At 45.4% G+C, this 25849-nt stretch overlaps 1 protein-coding gene across 3 annotated transcripts in view; it reads left to right on the top strand.

Annotated features, from left to right (window-relative positions):
- The window catches only part of LOC126281785 (elongation factor-like GTPase 1), a 579301-nt gene that overhangs the window by 455813 nt on the left and 97639 nt on the right, over positions 1-25849 (top strand). The window lies entirely within an intron of this gene.

The following is a 25849-nucleotide window of genomic DNA, read 5'->3' as shown; positions in this document are numbered from 1 at the left end:
TCTCAGAGCTTCAATTCTGCCAGTACTCCGTCTCCTAGCTTCCAAACTTAACAGAAGATCTTCTGCATACCTTGCAGAACTAGCACTCCTGGAAGAAAGAATAAATGTTCTGTAACATTTCCGTTTGTTAATAAACATGCAATGTAAGTAAACGCAAGGAAAACATGTTTGTAATCATGAGATTCGAACTAGCGACCTAAGAATTACGAGGATTTTGCGCTACGCTCTCATGTTCAATTAACTATGTTTATACGGTAAAAATGTTTGGTACTTAACAGCCCTAGCGAATTGATGACCGAGCACTCTGCTTCAAGTACTATTAAAGTATGAAGAAAATCGAAGAGGTAGAATCTGTAGGATCCACTTGTGAATTTGGTATTTCATCAAGTAATGAGACCTATGCATTTTTTAACTGTTGCTTTTCTCGGAGCTGTAGTGTCATCGTCAGGTTTCAGCCTATTTTGCGATAGGTCGCACGCGCATCTATTAGAATTTACTGCTCTTACGTCTACAGATAGATGAGGTAGTTACAGTGCCGCTGACTGGACTGAATACGGCAGTACTTTGCTACTGTGAACGTGTGAGGGATGTTCTATAGTCTATTTTCTATCCTCAGGCGCTAAAAGCAACTCACACAGCGAATTAGGGGAAATGGAACTCTCGAACAGGAAAACCGGTCGTGGGGTGAATAGGCGTTGTTTGATGATACAGGTATTTTTCCGTAGCTGCATGTCACTTGAGCTGTCCTGTGGGTGTCGCGGACTGTTGCCCCAGTGAGCCACCAAACCACAAGATTTAGGAACAGCTCAGGAAGGTCGGCGTAGTGCACAGGTGGGATGTGGCGACAGGGCGGCGGACGTGGAGGACAGCGGCGGCCGCGGCGCGCGCCCTAGTCGGGCACGCAGAAGGCGCTGTAGGTGCGGACGGCGCCGCCCGCCGCCGCGACGCCGCCCGGGACGACGCCGGGCGCCGCGTGGTGGCGCGGGCACGAGTGCGCCGGCGGGCACACGCACAACGAGCTCGTCGTCACCTCGTCGCGCAGCTCGGGCCGCTTCCGCGCCGTGAACAGCCGGCACGGCTCCTTGCGCGAGCACCGCAGCTTCTGCAACACCGCCGCGCGCTACAGCAAAACACACACACACACACACACACACACACACACACACACACACACAGCGAATCTATTCTCTTCTCGTGGTGTAAGCCCTTTTTACACGAACAACTTGCTGGTCTAACTCACGGTGTCTGCGTTTAACATTCGCGTGTGTAAATCACCCGCCAACCACATCACGAGCGGGTCAGTAACGTCACTGATCATTTGAATGTGCGGGACATGGTATCTAACGAAAACTATCGATACTTGTGAGAAGTGTCGTAAGAAAAGTATTCTACTCATAGAACTTCGGAAGAAAAATATGATACCTTGAGGTATCGATACTTAAGCTTGGAGTGAATATTCTCTATCGGCACTGCTCTTTCATCCCCATTTTAAATTATCTCCCTAACAGGGAGAGAGAACCGATTACATAAGTTGAATCAAGCAATGTTTTTCATTAAAAATGCATTTGAAGAGGGGAAATGTCCTCCGAGTAATTTCTGATTACATATGCCAACTAGTCACCATCTGTGTTGTACTAGGCTAAATGCCGACTTCATCCCGAACATTGCTTTGTTGTTCTTCACTGAGCGTCTCGACTCCCTCCAACATTTGATCGGACTTTCCTGGCCATTTATAGCGCGAGCAACAGTTTGACGTGGACTCTGCACCGCACGAGGAAACAAAATGTGATTTAGCAAGTAAAATCGCCAAACAGCTGTATGTTTTGGAAGTTATTTCATTTAGAAAATCAGTTCCGGCATCTCAGTAATGCCATCTTCAGACCCATAAGCACTCCATATATAAACAATCAAATATATCGGAGGTTCGAATCCTCCCTCGGGCATGGGTGTGTGTGTTTGTCCTTAGGACAATTCAGGTTAAGTAGCGTGTAAGCTTTGGGACTGATGACCTTAGCAGTTAAGTCCCATTAGATTTCACACACGTTTGAACAAATACAGGGTGTTACAAAAAGGTACGGCCAAACTTTCAGGAAACATTCCTCACACACAAAGAAAGAAAATATGTTATGTGGACATGTGTCTGGAAACGCTTACTTTCCATGTTCGAGCTCATTTTATTACTTCTCTTCAAACCACATTAATTATGGAATGGAAACATACAGCAATAGAACGTACCAGTGTGACTTCAAACACTTTGTTACAGGAAATGTTCAAAATGTCCTCCGTTAGCGAGGATGCATGCATCCACCCTCCGTCGCATGGGATCCTTGATGCGCTGATGCAGCCCTGGAGAATGGCGTATTGTATCACAGCCGTCTACAATACGAGCACGAAGAGTCTCTACATTTGGTACCGGGGTTGCGTAGACAAGAGCTTTCAAATGCCCCCATAAATGAAAGCCAAGAGGGTTGAGGTCAGGAGAGCGTGGAGGCCATGGATTTGGTACGCCTCTACCAATCCATCGGTCACCGAATCTGTTGTTGAGAAGCGTACGAACACTTCGACTGAAATGTGCAGGAACTCCATCGTGCGTGAACCACATGTTGTGTCGTACTTATAAAGGCACATGTTCTAGCAGCATGGGTAGAGTATCCCGTATGAAATCATGATAACGTCCTCCATTGAGCGTAGGTGGGAGAACATGGGGCCCACTCAAGACATCACCAACAATGCGTGCCCAAACGTTCACAGAAAATCTGTGTTGATGACGAGTTTGCATAATTGCGTGCGGGTTCTCGTTAGCCCACACATGTTGATTGTGAAAGTTTACAATTTGATCACGTTGGAATGAAGCCTCATCCGTAAAGAGAACATTTGCACTGAAATGAGGATTGACACATTGTTGGATGAACCATTCGCAGAAGTGTACCCGTGGAGGCCAATCAGCTGCTGATAGTGCCTGCACACGCTGTACATGGTACGGAAACAACTGGTTCTCCCGTAGCACTCTCCATACAGTAACGTGGTCAACGTTACCTTGTACAGCAGCAACTTTTCTGACACTGACATTCGGGTTATCGTCAACTGCACGAAGAATTGCCTCGTCCATTGCGGGTGTCCTCGTCGTTTTAGGACTTCCCCAGTCGCGAGTCATAGGCTGGAATGTTCCGTGCTCCCTAAGACGGCGATGAATCGCTTCGAACGTCTTCCTGTCGGGACACCTTCGTTCTGGAAATCTGTCTCGATACAAACGTACCGCGCCACGGCTATTGCCCCGTGCTAATCCATACATCAAATGGGCACCTGCCAACTCCGCATTTGTAAACATTGCACTGACTGCAAAACCACGTTCGTGATGAACACTAACCTGTTGATGCTACGTACTGATGTGCTTGATGCTAGTACTGTAGGGCAATGAGTCGAATGTCAACACAAGAACCGAAGTCAACATTACCTTCCTTCAATTGGGCCAATTGGCGGTGAACCGAAGTACAGTACATACTGACGAAACTAAAATGAACTCTAACATGGAAATTAAGCGTTTCTGGACACATGTCCGCATAACATCTTTTCTTTATTTGTGTGTGAGGAATGTTTCCTGGAAGTTTGGCCGTACCATTTGTAACACCCTGTATATCGATACTTGCGTATTGGGGCCATTAGTATCCGGATTCCGTGAATTCGTTTTTGGAGTGTTTACTTCGACGACTTGGCAACCGCAGTTTGAATGAGGATGTGTTCCGTTGATTACGAATCTGTGTAAAATTTTTGGTGAACAATTAACACCAATAAATTTCAGCCTTCCGGGCATTGTTTTTAAGATCGGACCATTGATAACGAACGTTCGCTGTCAGTGCTGATTACGCGAAGGTGTCAGTTGATCATTTCGACAACTCCATTAAATGGATGCCCGTTCATCAGTCCAAGGACGCGAAGCAAAATGTTGCAGACTGCTGGTCAACCCGCTCTGCGCCGCCATTGGATTCAACTCGTGATTAATTTTCTTCAGGTGTTTCCTGGCCTTCCATTCTTATTTTCTTTGCTTGAGCATTGTCTGAATTGTAAAACAAATAAGCTGTTGAATATCAAACTCTGCTACTGTGATTCTGTAATAAATCTATGGTGTCCTTAAAAGGAAGGAAACCTTCTTAAATTAAGTTTATTGCAGTAACTTTACTGATTCATCCTCTGCTATGTGTTCCATGCGGTATCGTTTTTCAAATTAATACATCTCGCGCTAACACATCTTTCACGATTTTCATTTGTTATTTGTCAAAAAGTGAAATTAACAGTCCAACGATAAGCAGTTCATTCGCCCATGTTTCTCATGCAAAGTAAACAGTTTTGTTAAAATGTTACGTCCACAGCAATGCTATCCCTGTGCGTAAGAGAAGTTAGCACTGCTTCACGTTACACGACATTGGCTATGGAGAGGATGGGATGTCTGAGTGGTATGAAGACGGTACCCAAACTCTCCTGACTGCCGTGCTAATAACGATAACACACTCTCTCTCTCTCTCTCTCTCTCTCTCTCTCTCTCTCTCTCTCTCTCACACACACACACACACACACACACACACACACACACACACACACACACACACACAGAGAGAGAGAGAGAGAGAGAGAGAGAGAGAGAGAGAGAGTCTAGTAAATGGAGTAGCTACCAAAGGCTTTTTACTGTCTAGATCAGAATTGGTATTAATCATTCTTTGCGGCGGAATTTAATTTTCTTTCTTAACCAGACCCTTCGCCTAATTGCATTAGACACTTTAAGTAATTTTTAAGTAACCTATTTTCTGCAGTCGTATTATTTTATATGCTGTATGGACCGCTACTCTCGCTCGTTTCTACTACGACAGCGGTTACGTATGTGAATGACAGACACACATTTGATCATCCACGGAGGGTGACGGTGTCAAATTAGAATGACAGGAGCAGATTTGAAAATGGCACAGGACCGAAATCAAATGATCGTGTAGTATAGATGATAGTGATCGTAATACAGCCAAGGTGGAAAATCGAAATATCTTTTATTTAATTTGCTGTCTCTTCCACCCGATGTGGAAAAAATTAATGAACTCGCGAGTTCGCGTTTTATGTACGTTTTCAGTAAATTGCTGCACTACATTGTTCACTGATGGGATCGCTGTAAGATTAAGCGCAATTGAGCACATAGAGTTAATGTTCCCTGCATCATTTGCAGAATTTATGTCGAAATAATAGAGAAGCGGTCCGATAACGGGCCATGTTATTCTATGATTTGTGTTTATAGATGCATACTGTTCGTTTACAGAATAATAAATAGGAAAATGTTATAATTTTAAAAAAAGAATGAAGATATTAGTTTTTGCCATAATTCTTGTTATAAGTGATTCACGAATTTAGCCTACAAAGTAAACATGTTTTTCTGCTGTACTGGAAAATCTACCAGTGTTTCGTAAAATATTTATCTGTGGAACAGAAGGAGATGTCCGAAAGAATATGTCTGGCATATCTTGCTAATTATCACTGGGATTATTTTGTCTTGTTAGAGATAAGCACACCAGGCATTCTCGCAAGGCACGAACACAATCTAAGTTTACCAGCGTGACAGTAACTGTACATCATTCAATTAAAGACGCAGTCAGAAACCTCATAAATCACCATACATCATGGATGGGATTAAATAAATCTCATTTTAATTATTTGTATTCGGAGTTTATCTTTCAAGAGTCAATAAGGAAAGGGACAATAACAGCCACTCTGTCTCTAGCATTTCTTTCTTCCATTACAGCCGCAAAGAATTGCACGAAAATCTTTCATCCTTATGGTTTCAGAGGCTCCCGTGTGGGGCGCAAGATATAAGACGCATTGCGAAAACGTCGGTAAATAAAACCTAGTTAAGAGTATTCAATGTTTTAGTATTGAACGGATCGTCACTCATTACTGTTAGTTCCTTTTGTCTCTCACTAACAGTCGCAATGTCTTAATAAAAGATACGAATAATAGGTAGCGGGTGCAAGGCCTGCACAAAAAACTATTTTGTGCTGTAGTAGAATAATTACTTCAGTAAAAATTTTTACAAGTCGCCCATCAGCTATTAAATCATTGTCAGCACACTTTGAAAGGTATGGCGCTGAGAGTGCGACACAACCAAAACTATATTGAGTCGTTCTCCGCCTTTTTTGGATCATGACGGATGTGAGGCAGCGACAATACACATTCCTGGGTGTACGCAATGATCAGTAATCAGCGATTCCAGTGCGACTACTTCGGCAACACAAGGCGCGCGGCAGCAACGGCCTTGTCCCTCTTCAGTAGTACTCCTTTCATGCAGTTGAATGCAGCCGTTTTCAAGTCGCGTCTGTAGTGTGCGACGGCTGACACCAAATAGACACGGAAGTCCAATGGTGTGCCATTTGAACTTCGATACTGCCAAGTAATACGGTCTCTCCTTCCAGTCACCTCATAGGAGAAATTTCACCTCATAGGAGAAATTGTTCGTTGACTACATTTCGGACTATCAAGCTGAAATACAATATTGCGCCTTCCTTTTCAAGAACAGCATGATCCTATTCTTTCGAGATTGTACGAAAGTAAACAGCTACGCTACTATTAGATACTTAGGTAAATAATGATTTTTCTTTGAAAATAATGAGGACATACAGTGTTTGTTCAGGTAACACTTTTATTTGAGCGGATTGTTGATACATTAAACATTATTGTTAGGTTAGTTCTAAACCCAAATATATCAGTGGAGCCAACTTATGTACCGGTATTCGTGGAAATGAAATGTTGTTTCGCCTCTGATACACATGTTACAGTGGCTCCTTCGGCCTCCATGTTACTCACCTTAATCTTTACATACTCAGAGCGTTTTCATACAGTCATTCTGTCGTATTCGTGGCGTAATTAACTTTTGTGTACTTGTAATGACACTTCTTCAGCATAATATCATAAATAGTTATCTCCGGGAAACTCTAACTATGACGGGTGTCGTTTTCTTCTTTTTTCTTCCCTCAATTGCATGGCAGTTAGAGGCAGTTAGATACACTCGCACGTCTTCTTCACTGGTTGTGTGGTCTTTTGGTCCGTTTACTGTATTTTACCCTAAGTTTATGTTGCCAGCATAATTTTCTGAAGGTGCCTGCCAATACGGAAACGCAAAAGAACATAAATATATATGTCCATCGACTAAAAAGTTCACAGCACGCCAAATATTGTTTTATAATTATTTTCGGAATCTCTGTAATTGAAAATGCCTGTTTACTAGTAATATGATTGCACGCAGACCATAATTTAAAAAATCTGGAAAGTAATTGCCTCGTAGTTAGAGCTGTGGTCACAGAAGCTCACAAAACTTTGTTGACTCGAACCCAAACACACAGAACGACTTCTACGACAGCTAATTTAACCGCACAGTGCTGCAGTCTGAGGTCAGTAAGTAGACCATAGTTGGCTAGTAAACCAGTCATATAAACTGATGAATACACGCATGGCATTTCGCATGTCTCCTGGTTAATGCACCCAATAAGTACAAGACCTAGTTACGATGTACCGTAGTAAACTGTGAGTTAGTGAAGTCCGAACAGGAGTCTAGGCCAAAAGTTTAACGACTTACAGAACTGTTGCTTGTAAAAAGTGTAATAGGTGAAAAACTTAACCGTGAAATGCATCACACTCGTGGAATATAATATATGCGTGTATAAACTGAAATGTGTGTGTGCGTGTTGATTGGTTGTTTTTGGGGGAGGAGACCAGACAGCGAGGAAACCGGTCTCATCGAATTAGGAAAGGATGGGGAAGGAAGTCGGCCGTGCCCTTTGAAAGGAACCATCCCGGCATTTGCCTGGAGCGATTTAGGGAAATCACGGAAAACCTAAATCAGTATGGCCGGACGCGGGATTGAACCATCGTCCTTCCGAATGCGAGTCCAGTGTGCTAACCACTGCGCCACCTCGCTCGGTGTGTGTGTGTGTGTGTGTGTGTGTGTGTGTGTGTGTGTGTGTGTAAGTAAAGCGAAAGGTGGGGGGGGGGGGGGGAGGGGCTGGGTTTATTAGCCAGAATCCTGTCAGTTTGAAATAAAATCGATCCCCGTCGTGTGATAAATAGTGTTTTATCTACAGTCGCATTCTGACGCTTCATATTGATGTATCGTGACTTCACAAATCGATTATGTTCGTTTTATCAGCATTTTCTATTAAACTGAATAGCATTAGAAGCAAATAGCGCCGTCGTCTGTCTGAGAGGTGCAGTTACACCATTGTCTTGGAATTATTTGGGAGCAACCTTAATAAAATTGAAGTGACCGCGAAGATTCTGTGAAAGACGGAGACATACTTCGCACCGTATTAGTGACAATGTCTGTAACGCACTTAGAGGCGATACATCCGCACAGTCAGCGAGACAGTGCATCAGTAAGATGTAATTCATTGGATTCTGGTTCGAATCGCTTTCGACGTCGTATCTAGTAACATCCTACCATAAATGAATATGGTGTGCATATTTATCACCGACAAAAATGGTTCTTCCTTGCATAATGAAAGCACCGTTTGACTGTAAATTTTGGTTTCAGAGCACAGTTGTCCAGGGCCAGATTTTGCATGACTGCAGTAAGCAGTCGGCGCAGTCTGTAAGAATTGCATTATTTTTTTTTTTTTTTTTTTTTTTTACATTACCACTCGTGTGAGGACAGTTACAGTCACGGACCCAGGTAGATCGTTGTTCCACCTCCCCCGTGCTGCGGCTTCGTGGCTTTGTAACGAGACGTGTCCACTGTTCTTGCTTGCTTGCTCACGAAGGGACGTAGCAGATTCGTCACACTTTGACGACAAGACGTGCCGTCCGTGACGGGAGTCAGCGTGTGCTGCACGAATACGTTTCAGTGTCTGCTGAGCAGCTTTCGCCGAAAGTTGAAGGCGAAGATGTTTCTTGTTGTTAGAGTGCTGAGCGCTTCATCGATCTAAATACGTTACTGCCAGTGTACTGGCACTTTATGAAACGTTTCATTTGAAAATACGTAATTATTCAGGAAGCAAATTAAGTTGTTGTTGTTTTTTTTTTGTAAGAGGTTGTAGTACTTTCTTCACAATGTATTTTTCTCTTTTTAGTGTTTCACCTGTTCTGTAACACGCATGGAGCAAGGTCACGGGGGGTTTTGACTCTCATTCGAGAGAAGCAAGGTTGTAATACCCATCTGACCGTCTGGATTTAGGTTACGCGTGATTTACCCAGATCGATTAAGACGAATTACCAGCTTTTTTTGCGATTTCAATGATCAGTTCTTGCCCTACGAGAGCTACAGCTCCGTCTCTAATGACCTCGTCGGAGGCGGAATGTTGGTTCCTGATCTTCGATTTCTTCCTGAAAGACAGAGGTATCATTCCCACAGAGTTGCCGCCATACATGTTTCTCTGGCAAAGTCAATTGGTTCCACATCGAATTGGTATATTTCATGCATCTTGAAACTGTGCAACACAATACAAGATCTCTGAGCCATAGCTTTTTTTTGCCATGTAAGCAACTAATCTCTGTTCGTGTACCGTTCATTCCTTCTGTTTATTCCTCCCTGTTGCAGCACAGTCGCCGTTTCCTTTTATATGTTGTCAAAATTGTACTATGTCCAGAACAGATACGGAGTAAATTAAAAATTTGCTGTTTGCCCTGTGCCTCTGGTGGAGTCGTGTAATGTAACTACCACTCCAGAAAGTCTATCGTGGAAATATCTTTTTTGCAGTAGATCTTCCTGTTGTACCATCGTCGGTTGTGGATTAATGCTCACCGCTGATTAATAATACTTACATACTCCACCTATCGAGCTACACATCGACTTCACTCTCTGATACCCACCAACAGATATGTAAACACACATTATACATTCATATTTTTGTTTCATACAAACTTTCCCCGAAATAAATGAAAAATAGTTCCAGTCCGCCGGTTCCATCCACGGTTTAGGGTCGGTAGCTTCAAATGGTTCAAATGGCTCTGAGCACTATGGGACTTAACATCTGTGGTCATCAGTCCCCTAGAACTTAGAACTACTTAAACCTAACTAACCTAAGGACATCACACACATCTATGCTCGAGGCAGGATTCGAACCTGCGACCGTAGCGGTCACGCGGTTCCAGACTCAAGCGCCTAGAACCGCACGGCCACACCGGCCGGCTAGGTAGCTTCCGCTTCGGTTCTAAGGCTAACACCGTAATTGGTAACCCACTCCCAAATTTTTGCATTTGCTATCCTGTGTGCACCATTTAGGATTTAACTGAAAACAACAGAGCCCTATAAGGTCCGAATGTCTAACAGCCCGCACTATCCTTCAAGATACAAAGCGAAACGTATTAAAAAAGAACGTGTGACATTTGTAAGGGATATAACTGATCTCTGTATGCTTCCCGACGTCCACTAAGAGCTGCTGTAAGTGGGCGATGGCATTATGGATTTTTGTGAAAATAATGCACCCCTCCATCTCCACAGAGCTATATCATCATCATTGTAATGGTAACTGAATTGCAGGGGCAGTAGTCAACAAACAAGGTGAAGTTAATTTTACGTATGAGGGGCAGTCAAATGAAAACTGAATTCCCGCTACAACGGTACCGTGGAATGGTTCTATTCAAAAGTAAAGACGAGACGATCAATTCCGGTCGGTCGCTGACGGAACCACAACTACACCGGCTCTTGCACTTCCTCGTCCGACTGCAACCGACGTCCACGCATCTCTTTCTTCAGGTCACCTTGATATGTAAATCACACTGTGAACGATCCGGGTTGTTCAGAGAATGTTGCAGTGTTTCCTAACCAGATTGCTGTAGACTGTAGTGTAGTCTTAATCCGACTGGCAATATGGGGACGACAGCATTCCGATAGCACTAGGCAAATGGCAAAGCCAACACTGGAAACATCCCACACCTCTCCCTCCAAAGAACTCCAAACTGTTCATACAGGTTTCGGTAACGTCATGATGACCTCCTTGTTCAACTGCAGGGGTCCTTCACTCGTAGAGCTACTCGAACGTGAATCTACAATCGATGCGAAGCTCCATGAAGACACTTCGCAGAAACTGCGACGCACCAGAAAGTCAAAACTTCCAGGAATGCTGTCGGACGGAGTCATCCTGCTGCGCGAAAATGCCCGCCCTCAACACCGCTGATCGAAGGAAGGCTACGCTTGAGTGATTTTGTTGGGAAACACTGCAAGACCTCCGTATAGCCCGGATCTTTCACCGCGTGATTATCACATTTTTGGCGATCTGAAGAAAGACATGCGTGGACGTCGGTGTCAGTCAGACGACTAAGTGCAAGTAAGAGTGGGTGCAGTTGAGGATCCATCAGTTGCCGTGCGTGTACTGCGAAACAGAATTTGATCGTCTCGTCCCCCAGTGGATAAATGTCTTAACACCTACTCTAATAATGATTTATTAAAAAAAATTCACACACTCTTTCACCCCCAAAGGAGTACATTTTTGAAAATGATGAAACCCGTATTTCCTTATTTTTGACCGAGAAACCCAATACAAATTTTCGCAAGTCTAGCTTCAAAATTGCCTTAATAGCGAAATATTTTCAAAGAAAAAGTTTTCGTATTATAGTTGATCCCCTTAGAGGTGCAGTTTCGAAAGAGTCCTTCTTAGACAACGACTACAGCATAAGTTCAGCATCCTCTGCTAATTTCAAGTATCTATCCTGAGTGGTTTGAGCTGGGCGATGATGAGTCAGCGAATGAGTCAATTAGTCGGGATATTTCCGTTTATTTACAGAGATAAATCTAAAGTAAAAACATCCAGAACTCTTAACCATTGTACTACGTTGGTTAATCACATACACTACCATCACGACAGGTGGCTTGCAGGCAGTTCGCACTCGGACACATTAGGGTTAAGGGAGATAAAATATTCCACAGGAAGCCCATGTTACGGAATTCTACATGCGTGACCCGAGCTAGCGTTACTTCTAGACGAGTGAATCCCGATTTTTGGGGTCAGAATGCTAAATCTCTAGAACCGTATTTTCAGGAAACACGCACCAACCCCTAATAATCGCGAACCTACCGCGCGTCATCCCTGAGAAGGTCGACAGGTGAGCTAGCCAGCGTTGTCATCCGCATTCCCAGTCGATTCAACCAATGCGACTAACATATCCGCCGTACCAACCCCCTGCAGCTTACTGTTGCTGAGAGGGTCGCGTAAGTCACCTACAACCTCACATTCATTCAGCAGCTTCTGTCATAACTGCCACGTTTTTGATCTCATATCCACTGCTTCCTGCCGTCCTCTGTGTAAGAATTAATTTTGGCGTCGATGAATCCTCGATGATATTCACCCACTCACTCACTCACACTATTCACTTCAGCATTATCACTTACATCTGTGGTTTCTCTTATACTCTAAAATATTTTCTAAGATCACTCCCAGATATCTTATTTGCTGCTTCGTTCACCAACTGCCACTTGTCTAGAAGCCGCAAATCTTAATAGGCTCGACACTTGAGTGTAATCTGGTCTGGTGTACCACTTTTGTCGGACGTTTCTTTATGAACTTTCAAGGTATGACCCATCATCAGTTAGGTGGTTAATTATCCCTCTAGATGGATTTACACGGTTACAGTCGTTAGCAAGAACTTAGAGTACCTGTTGAGTAGAAGTCAAGTTCATATGCTTGTTCCGCTTATTTAGGTGAACGCACATGCGGCGGAAACTTTAGAAGAGTTGACGTCTTCAGGCCCCGTGACCCTTTGTCGGAGAGTGCGCGCTTGGTACACGACTGTCCGCAAGAGGTGAGGTGATTCGAGGTGAGATTTGCCCCTCGAGTGCCGCCCGTGGAGCGGAAGCGCGCAATTTTCGCCGCGTGTCACTGCGGCCCGGGAAGCCGGTTTCCGGCGACGCGGGCGGCCCGCGTCCTCCTCCGACACACTCCCGCATCTAGGGCTCCGGTCCACGGCTCTGGCCGTTATGCCCGTAAGCGTAATGCGCGCAACACAGTTCCCGAAAGACGAAAATCTAATTTCGGAAACCGATTTTCACTGCCGTATTGACATGTAGACTTCGCTAGCGCGAACGTTTTCCGAGTGTGTGCTGTTTTACACCAATACTGTTTGTAAAACAGCTGTTTCGATTTGGTCAGCAGGATGAAGTGCTTATCAGAATAGATAACGCCCATCTACGCAAATTAAACAGTGCGAAATTGTTGTAAAATACGCAAATAGACAATGAGTATTATACTTGCGAAAAACTGGATTTGTGAGTCTAGGTAAATATTGTGCATCTCTTCCTAAACAGACGCGGAAAATGAGTGGCAGCAAATAGGATAGCATGCGAAACAAGAAATTAACACGAAAGAACACAGATTTTCACAAATCGAGGATGCAGCAATAAAAAAACCATAACTGAAGAGGATAAGTGTCTATCGCGTTTATGCACCTCCTGACAAAAAAAGTGGTCTATCCAGACGGGAAGGGGGATACGAAATGAAACTTCACGGGTTGAAAAGGTACACTGAAGAGCCAAAGAAACTGGTACACCAGCATATCGTGTAGGGCCCCCGCGAGCACGCAAAAGTGCCAAACACGACATGGCACGGAGCCGACTAATGTCTGAAGTAGTGCTGGAGGGAACTGATGCCATGAATCCTGCAGGGCTGTCCATAAATCTGTAAGAGTACGTGGGAGTGGAGATCTCTTCTGAACAACACGTTGGAAGGCATCCCAGATATGCTCAATAATGTTCATATCTGGGGAGTCTGGTGGTCAGCAAAAGTGTTTAAACTCGTAAGAGTGTTCCTGGAGCCACTCTGTAGCAATTCTGGACGTGTCGCACTGTCCTACTGGAATTGCCCACGTCCATCAGAATGCACAATAACGTAAATGGGTGTAGGTGATCAGACGGAATGCTTACGTACGTGTCACCTGTCAGAGTCCAATCTAGACGTATCAGGGGTCTCATATCACTCCAAGTCCACACGCCGTACACCATTACAGAGCCTCCACCACCTGGAACAGTCCCCTGCTGACATGCAGGGTCCATGAATCCAAGAGGTTGTCTCCATATACGTACACGTCCATCCGCTCGATACAATTTGAAACGAGGCTCGTCCGACCAGGCAATATGTTTCCAGTCATCAACAGTCCAGTGTCGATGTTGACGAGCCCACGCGTGGCGTATAGCTTTGTGTCGTACAGTCATCAAGTGTATACGAGTCGGCTGTTAGTTTCCGACCATTGTTGCAGAAATGTTTTCGCATGGCAGACACAGATGTGAATGCATTACGATGTGCCTTGTGTACAATTGGGCGATTCTACCTTGTGGTGTTCAGACAAGGTAGACAGATATCTTGACGAGTGTGCCTCCCCTCCCGTTCCATACAGTCTGACATCGAGCCACTGTCACATCTATCCCACAAATCTGGATATTGCGTGATTCGATCAGCCAGTCAAATGGAGAACCACCATAATGCATTTTTCAAACTCTGTCAGGAGCTGATGACGCTGTCTCACGTGAGTACACGACATCTTCGTGTTCTTCACAGTGATCATTCAACATCTGACGCTGTCCATTCCGCCTTATATACCCTACAAGGCCTTACAACAACGCTAAACAGGAGCAATACTAATACAGTGGTGGCCGCGCCCTCGGTCTAAATCGTAGCTCTCATTGAGGCAAGAGTGAGCACTCACTGGGTTTCGAGGCTCCATTGCGTGCTGATGCTCGCTTTTGTGTGAAAACTAAGTGGTTGATTTTTCCTAAGACACTTAATGTGGGTCGTAGGGGAAATTGACAATACATGCTGAATTCAGTGGTCCAAGCCCGCATCCGTTGACATCACATACTCTCGCGAATTCCCTTAAGCGGTAAATAATAGCACAAGACGTCCTGTCAGGCAGATTTTCTAGCCAGAAGAGTGCTATTAGTGAGAGAAAGGAGATCACTAATGAAAATGCCCACATCTGTGTCAACTGTCAATCCTTTTGCATCGCAGATCAGATTTGATGAATGGCTGCAGTGTAAAGAGAGAAGGCGTAGGTCCTCTGGGCCCATGGGGATTTTTCGAAGTGTTTGATATTATGAAAGTTCGGACTCAGTGGTCCACAATATTTGATAAACTGAGTCTGCCAAAATAGAAAACTGGTAAGAATTTCCAAGTACGTTCCCGTGCATGGTCTTGGAGCTCTGATCAGTTACCCGAAAGTTGCAGGCGAGTTGGAGCTTAGTGTGTGTTACTAGAAGGCCGGAATTACTCATTAGAATGAGAAGTTGTTACTTGATTAGTGCGTAAGTTCATAACAGAGACTGTAGTCATCAGTAATATAATCTCCTTTACTGTTTACAACAGCGTCAACCCAGGGGTAATTTTTCGATCCCACGACTGTAGAAATCATGTGGTTTTGAGGCGAAGAACTCGTCGAGCCATGTTCGGATCACGTTTTCACCCGAAAGAAAGTTCTTTGAAAGCTGTTTGATAGAGAGCGGAGAAGGTGGAAATCTGAGGTGCAAGATCAGGTGAACCAGGTGGATGCGGAATGATTTCTCAACCCATCTCCAGTATAGTGTTTTTGTCAGTCTAGCAGAATGCGAGCGGGCGTTATCGTAGAGTAGCACTACTTCACACAGCCTTCCTGGTCGTTGTTCTTGGACTACATCTGCAAGACGTTTCTGTTGTTGTCATCAGTGATGGCTACAGCTCGGGAAGCAATTCGTAGTATATCACATCATCGCTGTTCCATCTGATGCATAGCATTATCCTTTGTGAATGCGCGCAGATCTTTGTACGGGAGTTGCTGCTTTACGTCCGCAGCTCGTGGTCGTGCGGTAGCGTTCTCGCTTCCCGCGCCCGGGTTCCCGGGTTCGATTCCCGGCGGGGTCAGGGATTTTCTCTGCCTCGTGATGACTGGGTGTTGTGTGATGTCCTTAGGTTAGTTAGCTTTAAATAGTTCTAAGTTCTAGGGGACTGATGACCATAGATGTTAAGTCCCATAGTGCTCAGAGCCATTTGAACCATTTGCTGCTTTACTTGATCTCAACCATTCCTTTCTTTTCCTTATGTCAGCATAAAGACACCTTTCTCGTCTCCAGTACACTGATTTTTTGTGATTTTCGGCTTAACGTGCAGTAGCCACACACCCGATTTTTGAACGTTCCCCATTGCATGCAATTGGCGCACGATGGTGGAATAATCACAGTTCATAACATTTGCCAGTTGACGAGTACACTGACGTCGATCATTGTGGATTAAAACGTTCACACGATCTTCATCAAATCGCGGATGTCTTCCTGGACTTGACCGAGCGAGGTGGCGCAGTGGTTAGCACACTGGACTCGCATTCGGGAGGACGACGGTTCAATCCCGCGTTCGGCCGTCCTGATTTAGGCTTTCCGTGATTTCCCTAAATCGCTCCAGGGAAATGCCGGGATGGTTCCTTTGAAAGGGCACCGCCGACTTCCTTCCTCGTCCTTCTCTAATCCGATGAGACCAATGGCCTCGCTGTTTGGTCTCTTTCGCCAAACAACCCAACCCACTTCCTGAACTTGGAGAGTCACTTATGTCAGAACGAGCCTCCTTAAAACGAGGGAACGATTTTCTTTCCGCGCTCTGTCCAGTGGCATTATCCCAATACACGCCGCAGATATTTCTGGCTGTCTCGGCTGCTGTGACCCCTCTGTTGAACTCAAAAACAAGAATATGTCAGAAATGTTCCGATTTCTCCACTGGGCATTCCATTTTCTGGCGTCCACAGCTCTCCACTAAGTATCTCCAAATGACGAAGTGGCGAATATGTAAACTCAAATAGCAACAGTGAACTACAAATAGAAAAATAACAACTGATAAATAAACCCATAGCAACCGGTATCTCAACGTGCAAAACAAAAGCGCTATGGACTTATAGAACTTTATGTTCTGCCTTACGGCAGGTATTGTCATGGTGGAAACCTCGTCAGAGAGGTCCACCGCAAAAGCGTCTAGGGAAGTGATTCCAGTGGTGGTTTCCCGTTGCCTTCCACCGATGATGATGAAATGATAATGAGGATAACACAACACCCAGTCCCTGAGTGGAGAAAATCTCCGACCCATCCGGAAGTCAAACCCGGGCCACTTGGCGTGACAGACCACTGCGCTGACCACTCAGCTATCGGGGCGGACTATGGACTTATGGGCAGCCCAATAGCTACGTGGAAGTGATGTTTCATGGGAGAGAGAGACTTGGCAAAGTTGTATTATGGACTGCCATGTCTTACGCCCTCTAGGTAATTATACCGTCTGACAGAAAAGGGTACGTAAATGATTGTACATCTACATTCATCTACATCTACATTTACATTTATACTCCGCAAGCCACCCAACGGTGTGTGGCGGAGGGCACTTTACGTGCCACTGATGATGATTAGAGCTGCACTTGCTTTTGACGATAGAACAGCCACTAGAGTGCATTAGTGTTGTCGTGTTTGGTAATGTTACCAGGCCTGGTAAAGATTCATAGGTGGCGTGAAGGCATCGGATGTTGAGTGAACACTGTGAAGGAAATGGAGAAACCGCGTACAAATATGAGACTGCGTTATCAGCACCTGACAGTTTGAAAGAGGTCTCATTGTTAGTCTGGTTGGCCGAATCGTACAACATTCAGATATTATGGTTTTAGGGCGCGGACTATTAGGATGTGACAGTGCCCATATTGGACTGCGTGGGAACTTGAGGGCAGGCATACACTTCGTCAAAGTTCTGGAGGACAATGTTTGACCACCACAAAGGAGAATCGCCATATTGTGCACCAGGCACGTCGCAGCGGCTTAACATCTGTGCCTGCCAACCGAGTAAAGTGCAATAACATTCTGTGTAATGCCGCACCATTAGTCAAGGACTAGCTGCAATAGGACTAGGGAATTATCGTTCCAGGCGTATTCCGCCGTTAATACCAAGACATAATCGGCTGTGTTTTGTGTGATGCTGGAATGTCGATGTATGGCGTCGCGTTGTGTTCAGCGATGACTCAACGTTCTGCAGCACGCTGGATGTCCATCATCGGCGAGTATGACAGCGACCTGGGGAGAGGTGGTCCCTTTTCTTCCAGTGTTTTGGAGAGGCACGCCGTTGTTAATCCTGGCATTATGGTGTGAGAAGCTATAGGGTATAACTTCAAGTCACGGCTGGCAGTGATTTTTCAACAGGATAATGCTCGTCCACCACTCCACGTGTAGCTGTCAAGTGTCAGCATGATGCTGAGGTACTGCCATGGCCAGCAAGACCCCAAGCTCGGTCCCCGAGAGAAGTTGTGTGGGACCAGCTCGGACGTCAACTCTGTCCCAGCCCGATATCAGGACAACAAGGACCAGTTACAACAGCGGTGGGCCAGCTTACCTCACAGCGGCATTATGACACCCTTCCCAACCATATTAGTAGGTGCACCCAGGCTAGAGGGTCTGCAACGTCATGCGAATTAGTGGCCACATACTGCCAAATTCTTGTAAATTTGACTTGATATTGTAACTACGGCAATAACATGCGAAGTTTCGTTTTGATCTCTCCTCTCCTTCTAGAAGCTTCACTTTTTTATCAGAGTAAATATGATGATTTACCATATAGATCTGACGTTGGAATGAGTGTTTCGAGGTCCATTATATGTGTTGTATGAATAATAAATATTAATAAAATTCAGTCTTCCACACAGTGAAATGTACCGAGCGCGCACAAGAACAAACTTTCTTGGCTACTGGCGGTAGAGCGCCGAGGTGGGGGAGGGAAGGTGGATAGGGCCGGGACTAGGGGTGTGCTACTTACGCTCTGCGGAGAGCAGGCGAAGGCGTACTGCGTGGCGCGCTGCCTGCCCGCGGGCCGGCGGCTGCTCAGCAGGTAGACGACGGCGCCGCGCGGGCACGCGCAGTGCACCACCTGCTGCGTGCGGCCGCCGCCCTCCACAGACACCGACCACGTCGCGTCCCGGAAGAAGCGGCACCGCGGCAGCGTCCGCACCGGCTCGCACATCTGCCACAGCGACACCGTCCTCACCTTAGGCAAACGCGTCTCAGGCGCATGCAGTACACATTTAGTCCAAAGGCCGCGAAGCTCAGAAAGTCGCTACGCAATGTAACGCCATCTGTGGCGATTTTGTGTTGTTATTGTCATTTAGACCGCACCCCTTCCCCGCTTCCTTCAAAGTCGATTCACGCCTGATGTCAGAGAACGGAATATTGAACATAACTTTTCAGATGGTGGCTTCCTCACAGGCCGTCGACGGAACGGAACATAGCGTTACTTTCAAAACTGCTCGGGATCTGACATTCGTGTTGTGTTGTCAGATATTGAACGGAGTTCTTATTTCTGTTTTATGCATAATACTTCTGCGACCGAGCCAGCCTTCTTCAGAAATTGCGAATGATTATGTTATATGTACTCGCTTGGCTGAATTCGAACCAGACTCTCAATGTTGTTGGTGTCGCGCCACCGTTTATACCCGAGTTCGACGCCGACGCTCATTACACCCTTCATTGTGCTTTCGTTTTTCAGAAATCGCACCGTTATTGCGTGAAACACACATTCTCTCCCGTGGATAAAAGATCGCCGGCGATATTTTAATAAACTGTGCGCTGGACCTCGAGCCTTGTTTAAAACTGAAACCTCCGTCCCTGTTCATTAGTTTTTAGCGATATCTCTGTTTCGATAAATTCCTTAATTACGTTTCCCCAGGAACGTCACGTTTTGACCAAGATACTGATCTCGTCGTATTTCATTTCATGATCATATTCTAGGACTACAGCCGTTTGCTTGCTTATTTTTTGTCGACTATGTCGCTGATCTTCCTAGCACCTCCCATGCAGCGCTCAAATAGGTTGCCGTACATTACACATTCCACATTTGCGTGAAATACTGTAGACATTCAGATTCCGGAGATCTACGTCATCTTTAACATTATAAAGTACCATCTTTTACCTTTCTTGCCCGATTATCCGTTATGAACATTCGTTTGGCCATTAATAAACTATACCATCGTTGGAAGTTTCTTAATTCTGACAATGTATTCCGAATTTGTGTGGGACCGTCCCTAATAACCAGATATACAACCATCAGTTAATTTCAAGCTCCATCTAGTGTCATCATACCACAATTTGGCGGTGACGTCCCATCCCGTTTCGTGACGTCCATTGTTAATGCCTATATAATACAGCACGTGTCTGCCGCAGTTCTTAGATCGGTTACAGCTGCTGCAGTGGCAGATTATCAAGATTTAAGTGAATCTGAACGTCGTGTTATAGTCGGTGCACCAGATATGGTACACAAGCATCTCCGAGGTAGCGATGAAGTATTGATTTACCCATACGACCGTTTGACGAGTGTACCCTGAATATCAGGAATCCGGTAAAACATCAAATCTCCGACATTGTTGTGGCCGGGAAAAAGATCCTGCAAGAACGAGACTGACTACGACTGGAGGGAATCCTTGAACGTGACAGAAGTGCAACCCTTCCGCAATTTGCTTGTAGATTTCAGTGCTGGGCCATCGGCAAGTGCGAACCATTCAATGAAACATCATCGATATGGGCTTCCGGTGCCGAATGCCCACTCGTGTACACTTGATGATTGCACGATACAATTACGCCTCGCCTGGGCCCGTCAACACCGACATTGGACTGTTGATGACTGGAAACGTGTTGCCTGGTGGGATGAGTCTTGTTTCAGATTGTATCGATAGGCTCGATGTGTTCGTGTATGGCACAACCTCATGGATCCATAGTGCCTGCATGTCAGGAGGGACTGTTCAAGGTGGGGGAGGCTCTGTAATGGTATGCAGCGTGTGCAGTTGGAGTTATATGGGACCCCTGTTACGTCTAGATACAACTCTGACAGCTGACACGTACGTAAGCATCCTGTCTGATCACCTGCAACCATTCATGTCCATTGTGAATTCCAACGGATTTGGGCAATTCCAGCAGGACAATACGACACCCCACACGTGTAGAATTGCTACATAGCTTCTACAGGAACACTCTTATGAGTTCAAACACTTCCGCTGGCCACCAAACTCCCCATACATGAAAAACTATTGAGCATATCCGGGATGCCTTGCAACGTTCTGTTCAGAAGAGATCTCCACCCTCTCGTACTCTAACGGGTGCATGGACAGCCCTGAAGGATTCATGGCGTTGATTCACTCCAGCACTACTTCAGACATTAGTCAAGTCCATGCCACGTCGTTTTGAGGCAGTTCTGCGTGCTCGCGGGGGCCCTACACAATATTGGGCAAGTGCACCAGCTTTTTTGGCTCTTCAGTGTGTACGTGCGCTATTAGAGGATTGCGGGGTTGCTGTTGGTAGGCTATTTGTAAGTTGTAGTGAATGGTTATTAAGCTATTAGACAGAGTCGGCCGGTGTGCCCGAGCGGTTCTAGGCGCTTTAGTCTGGAACCGCGCGACTGCTACTGTCGCAGGTCCGAATCCTGTCTCGGGCGTAGATGTGTTTGATGTCCTTAGGTTAGTTAGGTTTAAGTAGTTGTAAGTTCTAGGGGACTGATGACGTCAGATGTTAAGTCCTATAGTGCTCAGAGCCATTTGAACCATTTGACAAAACGAAATTGTTGCATGATCGTAAGTGGTCAGTTTGCCAGTAAATGAAAATAATCAAAAAAGTTTCATTCACACATTGTATAAGCTGTGCAGTAGTAGCAAAAGCGTCAAATACAAGTGGACATATTTTCTTGGAAACTGTAGGCTTCACGAAGCATCAGACCACGGAGAATAATTAGGAATAGTAATAACGTATGTGATACTTTAACTTCAAGATTTTAATTTCGTACATTTATTCAGCATGACTTACCTAATACTTGCAACCCACTTTATTTCATGATCTGTTCAAGATATCGAAACGAGGTTTTCGGCCAGTGGTGCTGATTTAAAATTTTGTGGTAAGTTCTATGGGACCAAACTGCTGAGGTCATCGGTCCCTAGGCTTACACAATACTTAATCTAACTTAAACTGTCTTACGAACCGTGGCATGGCGCCTGAGACCGCATGGCTACCCCTCGTGGCTCCAGTGGTGCTAGTGGTAGTACATAGAAGGGCCCGTAGTTTTGTTATATAGGTAATATAACCTCTTGTATAAACTGATGTACGGAAGCAAGTACGAATCATGGGAAGGGGCGAGGCCCGCCCTGCGTCAAATACAATGAGGAAGCGTACCTTGTAGAGGCGGGTGCGGTCGCGCAGCGTGTGCCCGTCGGCGGGGTCGAGCGACTCCGGGCACTGCAGGCCCCTGGGACAGGCGCACTGGCGCTCCAGCCAAGGCGCCGACGGCTCGTACAGATCCAGCTTGGCGCACACGGCGCGCGGCGGGCACAGCGGCAGCGGCAGGGCCGGCGAAGGCGCGGGCGACTGCGCGGGAGAGGGCGAGGGCGTCGTCTGCGGCACCTGCGGCGCACCAGAGCGGCAACACGCATTGTAAATAAACTCGCTGCAGGCGCTCGACAACACCACAACTCGCAAAAACAAGGTCACGTTTCCCTTCTACTGTGTACACATCGTGTCCCAGTTCTGTTAGCACTGTGGATATGAGAAGTACAAATTGTGGCTTATGTTCACAAAGTAACTATATTTATTCACCGAAATCTCCACCTCAGTCAATTTTTTATTCTCGAGTCAGAAACATACAAATTTACAGTAGTCATACACATTACATGTGCCCAGTACTTTGCAATCTCCAACCCGGCCGGGAATCGAAGCCGGGCCCGCCTGATGGCAGTCAGTCGCGCCGACCACGCACCTAAGGTGGTGGACTCCACGACTCGCTGAGAAGTACCTTAACAGAACACGAACGCCTGCGCACGGGAACGTACTTTAGAATGCTTTGTAATCTTTGCGTACTGACCGCGGACGATCACGTACTCCTCAACTCCGAAAAGACCACTAGAGAGCCCACGAATTGACATGTTACCCTTCGAGAGCTCTCGACCGAGTCGTCGATCTCACGATCTCCCTACCGCCCCATGAAATTAGTCCAACAAACGAGTCTTTCAGCTATTCAGAATCAGGAGCACAATGTAGACATCCTCATTGTCCGTTCCCTGCTATTTACACCGCTTCCAGGAGGTGCTGCCTCCTAGTAGAGCATTTTGAACTTTTTCAGCAACGGATGTTGCAAACTTTAACTTGGAGGCTCCAGATACAACGAATAGTGGAGGATTTGTGGAAAACCCAGTCTGAAGCAAGCCTCCTTCCCCCACAAACGCGATCCTGTCGTGGACAATGCCGAAAGGGAGAGTGCACGGATACGGCCAAGTAATGGAGAAGTTGCAATTTGTTTACGTTTACAAACTTTTTTGCGTGCTAACACCTGAAAACCAAGTTACGAATTTTGAACCGCATTTGATTAAGAGTGTCCATAATAATAGGAAGTAGGTGTATATGTGCTATAAAATACTCTAAGTTATACTTAACATACTGACAAGAAAAGTTGTACAGTATTTTATAAAATGAAATGGCAAACCCGACTGATTTAGGAAAGTGCATGAAGACTTGGAAGAGGTTTGAGTATATAACATAGAACAGGTCTGCGTGTAAAAGCAAGATATGAAAACAGCTAAATCTGCATCAACATCTACATCATACACCGCAAGCCATTTAACGGTGCTTAGCGGGGGCTGCATCCGGCACTATTGCGTGATTCCCTCTTCCCTGTTCCACTTACGAATGGCGCATGGGAAGAATGGTTGTCGGTAAGCCAGTGTATTAACTCTAATTTCTCGAAGTGTCTCGTCGTGATCATTCGTGTGATGTATATGAGAGGAAGTAATACGTTGTCCGACTCTCCCCGGAAAGTGCTGTCTCCGTGATGCACAACGCCTCACGTGTATCGTCTGCCATTGGAATTTCTTAAGCATCTCCTTTCCGCTCTCGCGCGGTAGAAGCGATCTTGTGACGAAACGCGTCGCTCTTTGTTATATCTTTCTGTCTCTTTTGTCAGTCCTAAGGAGTCCAGTTTCATGAACTGTACTCAAGAATCGATCGAAAAACCGCTATGTAACCCACTCCTTTTATATGGACAACTTACATTTTCTTAAGATTCTTCCTATTGATATGAGTCTGGCATCTGCCTTTCCTACTATTTGTTTTATGTGGTCATTCTGCTTATGGTCGCTCTGGATAGTTACTGCTAGATATTTTAAAATGGATACTGTTTCCAGCAATTCGTCGTCAGTAGTGTAGTTACACAGTTGTGGGTTTCTTTTCCTCTGTATGCGCAGCAAGTTACATGTATTTATGTCCAGGGTCAACTGCTAGAGCCTGTCTCATTCATCAATGATGTGCAGGTCATTCTGGATATCGATTCTTTCTTCTGGTGTTGTACTCTCTTATGGGCAACTGTATCATCTGCGAACAATCTTAAAGAGTTTCCGACAGTTTCTACTTGGTCATTTATATTCATTGTAGACAGTAACTGTCTTGTCAAACTTGAGCTACTCCGGGAATTACCTTTGCATCTGTCGACTTTGTTCCGTTAAGATCGACGCGTTGAATTGTGTCTATAAGCAGCTCTTGTATACAGTGGCAAATCTTGTCCGATGGACGGTAAGCTCGTATTTTTTCACCAAATCGCGGAGCGGGGCGGTGTCAGGTGCCTTCCTGAAGTAAGGGTACACGGCATCAACCTGAGCGCCGTCGTCTGCGGCATTATGGTGAAACAGAGCGAGCTGAGTTTCGCAAGATCTCTGTATGCTGCATTTTTGTTGAGCAGACTTTCGTTCTCCAAAACCTTCTTAATACGTGAGTGCAAAACATGTTCCATAATTCTACAACAGATTGGCGCAGTTGATATAGGCTTATAATTACGTGCATATGTTCTTCGATTCGTCTTAAAACGGGAATGATTTGCGTTTCTTTCCAGTCGCTGGGTGCCTTTCCTTGCTTCAGCGATCTACGATAAATTGCTGCCAGAAGAGGAGCAAATTCTTTCGCATAATCTGTGTAGAATCTTATAAATATCTCATCTGGTCATTATGCTTTTCCACTACTAAGGGACTGTAGTTACTATCCTATAGCGTGATCGGTTATCTCAACATCTGCGCCATTTCGACGTTTCTACGATGTTCGAAAGGAATACAGGAACAAAATTGAGACTTGGAAAGGTTTGCATTGTAGAAGATTTCCAAAAGGCTATGAATGAAGTGGATATGGAGAAGTAAGGAGAAAAAAAGTAAACAGACAAAGAAATGTTAGACAACCGTAAAAGGTAATGTTGTGGCTTAAATGCGATACGTAAACATTCATTATCGTGATACTGTGTGTTGGAGACTATGAATTACATATCACTATAATAATACAAAACATTAAAGTATTCGTAAGATAAATGTGACTTCTTATTGAGCTCTGTAACTCTGGATGAAGATAGAACTGGTGGCAATCTCGCTGGACTTTCTTCAACATGCAGAATGAAGGAAAAGAAAGACTCGTGCCAACGAAGCCCTTACATGATGAGAGCTTTCCTTCTTTTATGTTGTTTACCTACTGGACATTAACGTGTTGTGTTTCATCTGAGCGCGGAGTTTAGCTCTGTTTATTAGCAGAGGCTGTATTTTGTGCCCCTGGCGTGAGCCGGCGGGGCAGGTAGCTCCGGTGCTGGCTGCGGTTTCTGCGGGCCCGCTTCCGTTTCAGCAGGGCGCGCACGCCGACCGCAGCCCGACTTTTAAAACCCCCACACGCGATACCTTTACCGCCAGCCAGCCAGTAGCCGTTACGTCGGCCACGTGCACGTCGCGAAGGGTGCTCCATGCCACTCTCTACTGGGATAGCGTATTTATTTATACAGGGTGGCCACTAATTGAGTGAATGTTCTACTATGTGAGGTAAAAAACATGTTGCTATGAAGATGCACGCTGTTCCACACGACGCAGC

The sequence above is a fragment of the Schistocerca gregaria genome, chromosome 7 (assembly GCF_023897955.1).
Source record: "Schistocerca gregaria isolate iqSchGreg1 chromosome 7, iqSchGreg1.2, whole genome shotgun sequence".
NCBI lineage: Eukaryota > Metazoa > Arthropoda > Insecta > Orthoptera > Acrididae > Schistocerca > Schistocerca gregaria.
Note: the sequence above shows the minus strand (reverse complement) of the source record. Positions and strands in the feature narration are given on the sequence as shown.